The 13,148-nt window shown below is 38.8% G+C and overlaps 1 protein-coding gene across 2 annotated transcripts in view; it reads right to left on the bottom strand.

The window, feature by feature from the left end:
* The window catches only part of LOC112058346 (homeobox protein prospero), a 158,302-nt gene extending 154,251 nt beyond the window's left edge, over nucleotides 1–4,051 (bottom strand). For both annotated transcript variants that reach the window (XM_052888049.1, XM_052888050.1), the window contains exon 1: nucleotides 3,856–4,051. The gene's annotated coding sequence lies outside the window, so the exon portion shown is untranslated. The remainder of the gene's footprint in view (nucleotides 1–3,855) is intronic.
* Between the last annotated feature and the right edge of the window lie 9,097 nt (nucleotides 4,052–13,148).

Below are 13,148 nucleotides of genomic sequence, written 5' to 3'. Positions count from 1 at the left end.
ACCCCGCACTAGTAAGCGCAGTGTTGGCTGACCCCCCACCAGGTGGATTGACGACATCAAGCGAGTCGCAAGGGATTCGCTGGATGCAAGCGGCTCAGTATCGTGATGTTTGGAAGTCCCTACAAAAGGCCTATGTCCTGCAGTGGACTGACATGATGATGATGATGATATATTTACGTATATATAGTTTTTATGAACACATAATTCGACATTGTGGACAATATTTAGGTATTATTTGTTTAAATAACTTTCGTTGTTTACTATGCGACTCAATGGAATTAAGACAATTAGCCGCTTTTGTTCGCCTCAGTTTTGAAACGCTAGTGACATGTCCGTAGTATAAAATCGTTGTATTCTTAATAAAGTTAGAAGTAAGTAATTACTTAATAAAGTAAGTTCTTTTCTTATAAGAGAATATATCTCTTGTGCATATTATAAAACAAAGTCGTCGGCAGCGTCTGTCTGTCTGTCTGTTCGGATGGTCGGTAACTGCTGAACATTGCATTTTCATGACGTTATCATCAGTACGTGATTCATAAAGAAAATTTCGGTTAATGATTTGTCAAATTTTTATGTATCGGAAAAAGTCTATTACAGTTGATATATATTTTTTAAGTTCTTATAGTAAATAGACCGTATATAAAAATGTTATAAATTTCATTAGCCTTTAGACTTTGAAACCTTTTGTCTGGTGGGGGCTTCGGCCGTGGTTAGTGGCAAAGACGTATTGACGTATTGACGTACGATGTCCAAAAGAGGTGTAGATTTTCACCCTACTCCTAACAAGTTAGCCCGCTTCCATCTTAGATTGCATCAACACTTACTATCTTACCTACGTCCTATCTTACGTACGTCTAGGTCACAACCAGTTTTATCGGATGTCAAGCCGTTAGTGCTGCAGGCATGTTGGCTTATTGGATGGTGGGCGGCTAGCATAATAATAAAAATAATAATTGGGACCGGTCCATCATCACGGATAGGACTATTCTTGCGAATAAGCCTGACATCGTGGTACTGGACCGGGCACAGTCGAGGGTGTTTTTGATGGACATCACAATTCCATATGACGAGAACCTTGTGAGTTCGTGGCAGTTCGCTCGCATCCAAGATGCAAAAAGCGGTCTTGCTGGACTCTGCTAGGATAGTCCGCCGGTTTCTTCACCTGTCGCCCTGACCCCTGGCGGTCTCTCTGCCGGGGTGAATCCTCCGCCCGGTGCTTACATATATTTATGTAGCGTATATTTATATTTATTTATTTTGCGTACTTAAGTAAGTTTATTTATCTTCCTTTGGGCCTTGTATATTTATTTATTTTGTACCGGGCGTGAGAGTAAAATATGTGTATAATAATAATAATTTTATTTATTCACCAGAAAGCAGGTTTACAAAGATAGCATAAATGTGGCTTGTTTGTGTTTGTTTGTTGTTGTGGTTTAATGGTCATAGGGTTGCACTTATTAAACGTGTGATGTGTTGCTTTATTTATAAGCTTTTGTTTTCCACTTACCATCAGGTGAGCCATCTGCTTGGTCTGTCAATTATTTTATTACTTTAAGAAATAGTATTGTCTTCTCTGTGTGTGTGGGTGTGGGTGTTTTTTTTTTATTCTTTACAAGTTAGCCCTTGATTACAATCTCACCTGATGGTAAGTGATGATGCAATCTAAAATGGAAGCGGGCTAACTTGTTAGGATGAGGATGAAAATCCACACCCCTATCGGTTTTTACACGACATCGTACCGGAACGCTAAATCGCTGGGCGGTACGTCTTTATCGGTAGGGTGGTAACTAGCCACGGCCGAAGCCTTCCACCGGTCAGACCTGGACCAATTAAGAAAAAATCAATCGGCCCAGCCGGGGATCGAACCCAGGACCTCCGTCTTGTAAATCCACCGCGCATTCCACTGCGCCACAGAGGCCGACAAAATAAAATAATTTTCTTTCTTTCTTTCAAATACTTTTAATTAATAGGTAGTTTCTTGTGTGCATTAAATTGTTTGATATCTTTAGAATATTAATTGCACACCGCCATGTCGAAGTTCAGGGCAGGACACAATTTTTCGGGTCCGCTAGTTATGATTAAAAACGATACCACAGATTCGGCCAGCTCGATTTCACTGCCCCAGCGATGCATCACGGGGTCAATAAACTTATTGCGCGATCCGAAAAACTCTCATTGCGTGCGAAATAAATAAAAATACATTAACACGTAATACGGGCGCTACGTCACGCGGCGTGACGTCATAATTGGCTCCGTACAACCTTGCCCCAATAATTGGGGCGGGCGACGGACGAAAAAACGCGTTATTTTTAAACGTTAAACGAAATAAAAGAGTAATGAGTTATTGATTCGGCCCGGGGTTAATGGTCGACGTAATAACGTTATGGAATTCAATGTCAAGGCCGCCGGTACAGATTAATGGATGTTTTAATTCGTATTTATAAATAACGAGCGGTTCCCGATTGCACCTGGCACTGGAACTTTTTAAGTTGTTTAACTTTGCTACCATACGAGTACACTGTCGTCAATTTCATAAAGGTACTACTTGCTTATGTATCGACCAAAACAATAATTAGATATTTATTAATCTATACTTCAAATAAATCTGTAGAGAGGTCAATTCTGTACATGAAATATATTTCCAAAATAACTATCAGAAGGTGATTAGTGATCGATAGTGATGCCAAAAATGCAATTAGTAAAGTTTTTGTCTGTCTGTCTGTCTATGTTCGTTATAGTAACAAAAACTACTCGACGAATTTTAACGAAACTTGGTACAATTATTTTTCATACTCCTGGGCAGGTTTTAGTGTACTTTCAGCACACTAAGATTAATAGGAGCAAAGCAGTGGGAAATGTTGGGAAAATGGGAGAAGTTACTCCATTTATACAGCGATACTACTGTAAGGGCTGGATTAAAGAGATCTAAGGGCGGACAAAGTCGCGGGCGTCCGCTAGTTTCAAAATAAAATACCTATATAGAGGAGTATTGTCAAAATACCTACTTGATTATCGTTTGACAACCATTACTTCCCATGATGTTTGAATGGTGGCTACGCACCGAGAACAGTGTAATGTCAGCCGCTGACTATCAAGTAGTCTCACATGCTTGCAGCGCTAACGGCTTGACAGCAGATAAAACTGGTCGTGTGTTGGTCTCAATTTGCATGACATCATGCCGAACGCGACCAATACCCACATGATGAATTTTATCGAACGTCAAGCCGTTAGCGCTGCAGGCATGTGAGGTTACTTGATCGTCAGTGGCTGACATTAGTAGGCATACAGGTGGACTGACGACATCAAGCGAGTCGCGGTAGTCTCAGGATGTAGGCGGCTCAGGGCCGTGGAGTTTGGAAGTCTCTACATAAGGCTTATGTCCAGGACGTCTATCGGCTGTGTTTTTTTTTTCTTTACAAGTTAGCCCTTATAAAAAATGACATTTATAAACTGGTGTCTAGAAATATATAATTCTTACCTTTTTTGATTGATAATTTTCCATGAAGAACGCAAAACAACGAACCCAGGACTGTGTGATCCGAGGCTAACAATCGAAGCTAACCAGACAGTTTCTGACAGCCTCCGTGGCGCAGTGGTGTGCGCGGTGGATTTACAAAATGGTCTTGGGTTAGATCCCCGGCTCAGCCGTTTGAGGTTTTACTTAATTGATCAATTGATCAGCTGATTCCCGTAAATGCTCGTTTCGGGATGGCATACAATCACTGTAGAACATAATCTAACCCTACTAACTTACCACCTTACCTATTTACGATTTTGAATTCTAACTTTCTAAGTCTCCAATCAAAACAATTTATCGTTGTGTAGGTACATTATAACTATAAATAAGTAACTTACCCTTAGATTAAGAGCTAAGCAGAATCTTGAATAAATTCCAATATTAAAAATACACTTTAAAGCACCTAATCAGACCACTTGTTACACTATTGCACAACACTTATCTTTATTTAAAAAAAGAACCTAGCTAAAAAATAATAACGAGAGCACTTATAAAACCTAATAAAAAATAAATTATAATTTCGGCGGGAAAACAAGGCTCGGCCCGCGCATTCGGCGGTCGGCAAGGAACTCGACGTCTTGAGGGCCGAAAGACGTTACGTGGGTCCCTTCGATCCCCTTCGTTGAGTTTGTATTGTGATAACGACTTGGTGCTTTTTAGTGGCGGTTTAAAAATTCTCACTAGTTGCAGCTTTCATTTTTATAATATTTCTAGTGATTTTTGTAATAACGTTATTTGAAATATTTTTAAACAAAATGAAAAACTTATTTGAAATATGTCATAGCATATTTTTATAGTGCAGTTCAAATTGTTTCTAAAATAAACTAAGTTTATTTATAAACTAAGTAAACCCTTTTTATATAGTGGCTAGGTTTGCAGCTATGAATTTATTTCTATTAGATATTTCAATATTTTTATTACAATTGGTTGTATATTTAAGAAATAAAATTTAGCCCAATTTTATTTGTAACTCCACCTTAGTTTAAAAGAGGCGACGGTTACAATTTTTGTGTGTAGTCAATTTTAAATACACGCGTACATTTTATGGTTGATGTAAAAACGCCTTTATGTAGATAAACTTAGGGCGACGCTTTATTAGGGCAGGTAAGGGTGTAAAAAATGTTTGTTTTGAAGGGCACGCTTTCCTCGCGAACACTACTGTTGTTCGTATTCGTATGAAAGGCGACAATGGCAACAGAGGCGGATTTCATTTACATATTTACTCCAAATAAGCAAATAAGCCTGTCCTAAGAATGGGAGTCAAACGTGTGTGGTACGAACATTTTCATAAGGGAATTCAAATAGAGTACTTAATTTAAAAAAAATGCGTACACACAGTAGGTAATAGGTATCAATACATACAGTTCTAATACTTCTTCCTTTTTTATTAGTTCGGTTAACAATCATATTTTTAGATTACATTGGATTTGACTTTATTCCCTTTTTGAGTGGTTGGCGGACACCGGGTTGCAAATTTAAAGAAAGTGTCTCTTAATTAAGAAGCATGTATGCTACTTAAATGTTACTGTCTGTTGAATAGACTGATGTTTTTTCACATACTATCAGACGAATCATCTGATTGTTCAATTAAATATATATTATTATTTTGTAAAAAATAACTCAATAGCTTCACCGTTAAGTGGCCGGACTCAACGCCAAAAAGTCCTAAGTTTCATCACCAGCTAATATTATGCTACTTGTTTAATTGGAAGGGAAAGAGGTCATGTTTAAAAACATAGTTATTATTATTTTTTTATTCGTCAGAGTCCGTCCCTGCGTTAGGAAGTAACGCACGGTGGTTTATTTTTAACGGTCATATTATTGAGGAGTTACTGCGACCTTTGGCGCAGCTGTGTGTTTTGCTTCCAAAAGTTCCGGATTCGATTTTGGTTGCGTATCCATACCTATTAATATGATAAATCTGAACAGTTTGATTGTTTACACACATTATTAATTAGTTTTTATTTCTTTATTTTTTAAAGTAGATATATGTCATCATTTATCATTATCAACCCATATTCGGCTCACTGCTGAGCTCGAGTCTTTTCCCAGAATGAGAGGGGTTAGGCCAATAGTCCACTACGCTGGCCCAATGCGGATTGGCAGACTTTACACACACAAATAATTAAGAAATTCTCTCGTGTGCCGGTTTCCTCATGATGTTTTCTTTCACCTGTTCGAGATACGTGATGTTTAATTTCTTAAAATGCACACAACTGAAAAGTTGAAGGTGTATGCCCCAGACCGGATTCGAACCCACACCCTCCGGAATCGGAGGCAGAGGTCATATCCACTGGGTTATCACGGAATATCAAAGTCATACTTACATACAATCCTGAGATAAAAGTAGTCTTTGTGTTAATCTAGGGAACCATATTGGATCCAGGGGTTGTGAACCATATACTTAATAATCTGGTTCAACTGTTGCGACTTGAAGTAGCACTTTCCCTTTTATAGTGTAATTAATTGGCAACAGGTAGTATTTGGATGCAATAATTGGCGGTATTAGGTACTGTTTCGCACTTTGGTAGAATGCATGCGAGGGAGCGCACGGGAATCTCGGTCATTTTAGTACTATACCTACCGTAATAGCAATCGTACTATATTAGATATGACGTATCGTTGGCCCAGCCCCCCTAGCCAAGTGATACTTCGATTCTCTTTCTACGATCGCTAACGCTTCGAAAACTAGAAAGATGTATGGGGAATGACATTTGCTATCGACATATCACGTTGTTAGTACGTTGTAGTTGCCTTTCTGTACGTTGCATTTCAAATGTCAAATGAAATGAAAAGAAATGAAATTTATTGTTAAAATACCTAGGTCCTTTTACAATGGTGTTGAGGACCTGATTTAAGTTTGATAAACCTGTATCTCAGGATCCTCGCTCTTCCTGCTTATAATAAAAATAATTTTAACAATTGAAATTAAAACTAACATGCAAAATAATTGTGTGTGTGTGTGTGTGTGTATGTGCGTGTGTCTGTGGTTTGTGTGTGCATCTGTGTTTTGTGTGTGTGTGTGTGTGTGTGTGTGTTTTAGTGTGATTCTAATTAGCTTTGTACCAGATAATCTACTAACTCAACATACGTAAATGTGTTTGTTAAAGTTCTTGTTTAATTTTTTTGATTTTTCGTCATCAACCCATATTCGGCTCACTGCTGAGCTCGAGGCTCCTCTCAGAATGAGAGGGGTTAGGCCAATAGTCCACCACGCTGGCCCAATGCGGATTGGCAGACTTCACACACGCAGAGAATTAGGATAATTCTCTGGTATGCAGGTTTGTTCACGATGTTTTCCTTCGCCGACTGAGACACGTGATATTTAATTTCTTAAAATGCACACAACGGAAAAGTTTTAAGATGCATGCCTCGGACCGGATTCAAACCCACACCCTCCGGAATCGGTGGCAGATGTCGTATCCACTGAGTTATCACGGCTCATTATAAATATGACACAACATTGGTGTTGCGAAGTCTGCAATTTCGCCTGAACCAACGGTTCATTACCAATGATCCTCCGGTCGAACGTTACAATTTTCAAACGCAACGGTCACTCCAGATGCGTGCCCGTGCATAGAGCACGCGCCGCCGCGCGTCGACACACGACCGGATGTTACTTATTTCCATAAACGCGCCAACGGGTTTATTTTAAATTGCAAACACATTGATTTTCAACCATAACATTGTAGTAATAGAGTTCAAAATTGATTGAATGCCGTGGCATATGTAACGCACGCGCCGTCTTGGTTTGTGATCACAAGACAGGATGACTTAACGCAAGGGTGACAACCCTATTCCTTAAGACGTTTAGCCGACTTTCGAAAAAAGAGGGTTCTTAATTAGATGTTGAAAGAGGTTTTGTATTTAAATTCATACAAATGTATGTGCGTAACTTTCTCATTTTAATCCGATTTTAATGATGATGGTGTTTTTTCAAGAGAAAACTTTATTTTCGTTTTGGTTGAAAAATATTTATATTAGTCACAGAATAAAGAATGATACAGAATGAATGAGTCTATACACGTCGTGAAATAAGGCCGGTGAAACCCATAAAAAAAAACTTCACGCGTCTCCTTGATTAATTATATTTATTTCAAGATTTAACACTAACAACAATTACGTAAATTGATATCTTATTAGATAAAAAAAGATTCCGACGAATTGATAACCTCCTCCTTTTTTTGAAGTCGGTTAATAACATCAATAAATACCTATAAAAAAATACTCCATCCTTTTTTTGTTAGTTTTTATAATATTCAAAAATGCATATTTTTTTAAATATAGTATTGATGTTGATGTAGGTACTTAGATACCTATTGACATTATCATCAATATGTTACGTTCTTGTTGTTGCTTATTAAAGTCCTCTATCATTTAGTGAAACTCCCAGTAAAATCGGTTCAGCCGTTCCATATATCTGGAACAACTTAGACAAATAGACAGAAAAACATTTTAAAATAGTTTCTTTTGTGTTTTAGTGTCGTGTAAACAATTAATATACACTTCGATTATATTTATAGGTACCTGCTGAATGACAGATCTTGATCACGTGAGCTGTCGATAGCAAATGTCATTCCCATACATTGTTCTAGTTTTCGAAGCGTTTGCGATCGTAGAAAGAGAATCGACGTGCCACTTGGCTACAGGCTTTTTTTTATTCTCGACAAGTTAGCCCTTGACTACAATCTCACCTGATGTTAAGTGATGATGCAGTCTAAGATGGAAGCGGGCTAACTTATTAGGAGGAGGAAAATCCACACTCCTTTCGGTTTCTACACGACATCGTACCGGAACGCTAAATCGCTTGGCGGTACGTCTTTGCCGGTAGGGTGGTAACTAGCCACGGCCGAAGCCTCCCACCAGCCAGACCTGGACCAATTTAGATAATTAAGATAATCTCAATCTGCCCAGCTGGGGATCGAACCCAGGACCTCCGTTTTGTAAATCCACCGCGCATACCACTGCGCCACGGAGGCCGTCAAAATTGCTGTATTGATTAATTTAGAATGTTTTTTTATGTGGAAGAGGTTAAACAAATTGATTGGTACGACAGACTGTCGACAGTTGTTGGATTGAGATGTCTCCATTGTTAGCTCGGGAGTCAGGTGCTGGGTCATTAGAGCTACCATTTTAATGATCCAAACAAAAAACGTGCTGTAAACTAGCTTAATTTACTAACGGACTTCTAAGAGTCTTCAATAGAAATGTCATTTTTTGTCGATAATAAATTAAAGTATTGAAGAGTTTTTTTTGCTCGTAATTTTTTTTAATAATTACTAGTGGACGCCCGCGACTTCGCTCGCGTGAAATTGGTATTACAAACCCCGCGGGAACCTTGGACTTTTCCGGGATAAAAAGTATCCTATGTTCTGCTCCAAAGTAGGCTTTTTTTTCTTTTTTCTTTGCAAGTTAACCCTTGACTACAATTTCACCTGATGGTAAGTGATGATGCAGTCTAAAATGGAAGCGGGCTAACTTGTTAGGAGGAGAATGAAAATCCACACATTGGTGAGTTTCATCCTACTCCGAACAAGTTAGCCCGCTTCCATCTTAGATTGCATCATCACTAACTATTAGGTGAGATTGTAGTCAAGGGCTAACTTGTATAGAAAAAAAAAGTCTTTCTGCATTGGGCCAGCGTGGTGGATTATTAACCTAAACTCTCTCATTCCGATTCAATAGTGACCATAAAAACACCGTGCACCGAGAATCACTCAGTCATCCGAAACAGATCCAGCTTCGTTTAGATAAAAGGGAAAAAGTCATATCTTATTTATGCACACTTAAAAGAATTACCTACTAATTTTTTGTAACCTAGTGTAGGTTACAAAAAAATAGTAGGTATTTTTTTTATAATAAACTGCCACATTAAACCATGTCTCTCAATAAGTTCAAAGTTTTTATTAAACGTATGCATAGGTACAGAAAAGTCGTATTTCAATGATTACGTAAACGACAAAATTGCATGGAAATAAAATGTATCACATGACAGGTTACATATATATCTAAATGGTGATAAACTAAAAAAGGATAAACCTGGCTAAGTTTGTTGTGTGCTCTTCTCGGACCAAGGCGCTTTGGAACCCTCGTAACTTTAATTTTAAGTTTTCAAATAATTATTATCACCATTATCTTAAGTTTAATATTTAACCTGACGTTTCGAAAGAGCTTGTAAACTAAGCCTATTTGAAATAAATTAATTTTGACTTGACTTGACTATGTTCAAACATATAACCATTTTTTTAATGATCATACCTATACAATACGCTGTATTTAGGCACTTACTGATGTTTTGCAATAAATTACAACGAAACTTAATTAAGGTACAGTCAAGGCGAGCGAGGGTCAGTTTACGAGCGAAGAACAACGTAACGATATTTGGTGACCTCTTCAAACATTGGAGAAATTGAGACAAATCTTTGCTTGCACTTGGAAAATATTTGGGTGACTCTTGTGACCCCATAGTCTTATAAGGTCTTTTTACCCGACGGCTGTTATGTTTTTCAGACGAATGTACGTATGCAATATGACAATATATGTTGAATGTATGCAAGCAACAATCAATAGATATATATAAAACCCCGCGTTCGACGGCCGCGTGGCGCAGTGGGTAGGGACCCTGCTTCTTGCATCCACGGCCGTGGGTTCGATTCCCACAGCTGGAAAATATTTGTGTGATGAGCATGGGTTTTTTCCAGTGTCTGTGTGTTTTTATACATTATATAAGTATCTATGGCTCATATATAAGTATCTATCGCTCATTATATAAGTATCTATATAGTCGCTCATCGCTGCAACCACGACCACTCTGCCAAGAGTGTACGATTAAGAAGAAGAAGAATAAGTATCTATATGTAGTATATAATTGTATATTAATATTATAATATCAACTATCTCAGCACCCATGACACAAGCTACTCTGTATGCTTACTAGATAATGATGTGTAAAAAAACCCCGGTGACGCCGCTTATGCCCCAATAAGGAGCCTACGACATTTACGCAATCAGAAAAATAAAGTTTCATATACCTAAATAAAATTTTAGTAGGTACTGTAGGCACCTACTCGGTTTCATCAAGTACTTACTATACAAACTGACTAGCCTTTGTAGGTAGGGTGGTGATAACTAGCCACGGCCGATGCCACTAGATCAGACTCAAACCGATTTTGAAAATATAAAATTCTAAATCCTCTCTGTGGAGATCTACCTACATTACCAACTAGGTATGCCAGAGAGGGAGTCAAAATCGTCGTAAATAAAAAATAAAATAAAAACACAATTTTTAATCACAAATAGTAGGTAGGTAAAGTTATATTACACAGTAGGAGTTGTAGATTCTTAAATCAATTTAATTTCTCTTATATTTTTTTTTATTCTGTATAAGTTAGCCCTTGATTACAATCTCACCTGATGGTAAGGGATGATGCAATCTAAGATGGAAGCGGGCTAACTTTTTAGGAGGAGGATGAAAAATCCACACCCCTTTCGGTTTCTACACGACATCGTACCGGAACGCTAAATCACTTGGCGGTACGTCTTTTTCGGTAGGGTGGTAACGGCCGAAGCCTCCCACCTGCAAGACCTGGACCAATTAAGAAAACCTCAATTGGCCCAGCCGGGGATCGAACCCAGGACCTCCGTCTTATAAATCCACCGCCCAAACCACTGCGCCACGGAGACCGTCAAATTAAATAGCAAATTCGCTTGACTTGTCTCCCAACTGACACCGTCTATTTATTTATTATACCAACAACATAAAACTAGTAGGTTTTTAGCCTATAACCCTGTTGTTATTGTTGTATCAGCGTGGTGGGTTAAAGCTCCAAATCTCCTAACCTGCAATTGTTAGTTAATTTTCCACTGTACAAAATCTTCGACGATCGTAGGCCGGCGCGTAGCAAATGTACTATTTCGCTTTTGCTATTAAATACCATCAGGCGTTTCGAAAATTACGAATAAAATGTAGAAAAACTTGACGGCCTCCGTGGCTCAGTGGCATGCGCGGTGGATTTACAAGACGGAGGTCCTGGGTTCGATCCCTGCCAGGCCGATTGAGGTTTTTTTAATTAGTTTAGGTTTGGCTGGTGGGAGGCTTCAGCCGTGGCAAGTTACCACCCTACCGGCAAAGACGTACCGCCAATCGATCTAGCGTTCCGGTATGATGTCGTGTAGAAACCGAAAGGGGTATGGATTTTTTCCTTCTCCTAGCAAGTTAGCCTGCTTCCATCTTAGATTGCAATATTATCATCAGATAAGATTTAACGGATTGTCTATTACCTCAGTGGGTATGATAGTCCTGCGGGAGGGGTTTCGAACCACCACCTCTCGGTGATGAGTCCAACCGCTTTACCGTTGAGCTATTGAGGCTCTGTATTGTCTGTCAGTCGGCCCTGTTAAGTCATGTGATGCTTTATAGCTTGGCAACTTCGTTCGTAACACTACCGATGGTTCGCGCGGGCCGGGGGGCGTGGAGCGATGAATGAAAAACCCACGACTGATGCACCTCACTTCTCCGCACGTACGATCTCCGAACTTGCCAGACAATGGGGATGATGACTAGGTTTGAATATATTGATTTTTATGATACGTTCGGGTAAATAAGGTCAATGTTAACTAATTTGTACATGAAAAGCAAAGATTGACTGGATATTTGCAAAATAAATAAGATTATAAAATTTCAAAATCTATTAAAAATATTTTATCGTGATTAGATGAAAATTCATACAGTTTTAGCTTCCTTACATTAAATGTGACATTTTTTATATATGAACTATATGCATAAACGCACAAATAACAAAGATATTAGTAATTTTGTTTGAACGCACATACAAATCTGACGATCATTACATTGCCTACGACTTCATATTTAGTTCGTGCCATTTTGTATGGGGCGTTTTTCAGGGAAGGGAGGGAGGGTTTTTTGACGGCCTCCGTGGCGCAGTGGTATGCGCGTTGGATTTACAAGACGGAGGTCCTGGGTTCGATCCCCGGCTAGGCAGATTGAGATTTTCTTAATTTGTCCAGGTCTGGCTGGTGGGAGGCTTTGGCCGTGGCTAGTTACCACCCTACCGGCAAAGACGTACCGCCAAGCGATTTAGCGTTCCGGTACGATGCCGTGTAGAAACCGAAAGGGGTGTGGATTTTCATCCTCCTCCTAACAAGTTAGCCCGCTTCCATCTTAGACTGCATCATCACTTACCATCAGGTGAGATTGTAGTCAAGGGCTAACTTGTAAAGAATAAAAAAAAAAAAAAAAAAAAGGATCCGCGGCAGCGCCGCAAATCTGACTCTTTAAATCCCTGTAGCTCCGAAAGTAATGATCGCAGATACCCTGTTCCTTTTACAAAATTGCTTTACTATTAGTATACTCTTAATTTATATACAATTTAAAAAACTGTCATCATCCCTATTGTACATCTGACAGTCGATACAAACAGGATGCTGGATTTTTATTACCAGATACGGTTGAGCCACGACATGCAAGCTATCGCTTTAAGTCCCGGACAAGATGGTCTTGCACTTCTGTAAATTTTAATTTCGCTCCAGGTACATCATCTTCCGTTGATTCCATTATAATTTATCGCAATATTTATTTATTCTATAGACGTATGTTTGCCGTTGTTGTCAA

Source organism: Bicyclus anynana, chromosome 21 (assembly GCF_947172395.1).
Source record: "Bicyclus anynana chromosome 21, ilBicAnyn1.1, whole genome shotgun sequence".
In the NCBI taxonomy this organism is placed as follows: Eukaryota; Metazoa; Arthropoda; class Insecta; order Lepidoptera; family Nymphalidae; genus Bicyclus; species Bicyclus anynana.
Note: the sequence above shows the minus strand (reverse complement) of the source record. Positions and strands in the feature narration are given on the sequence as shown.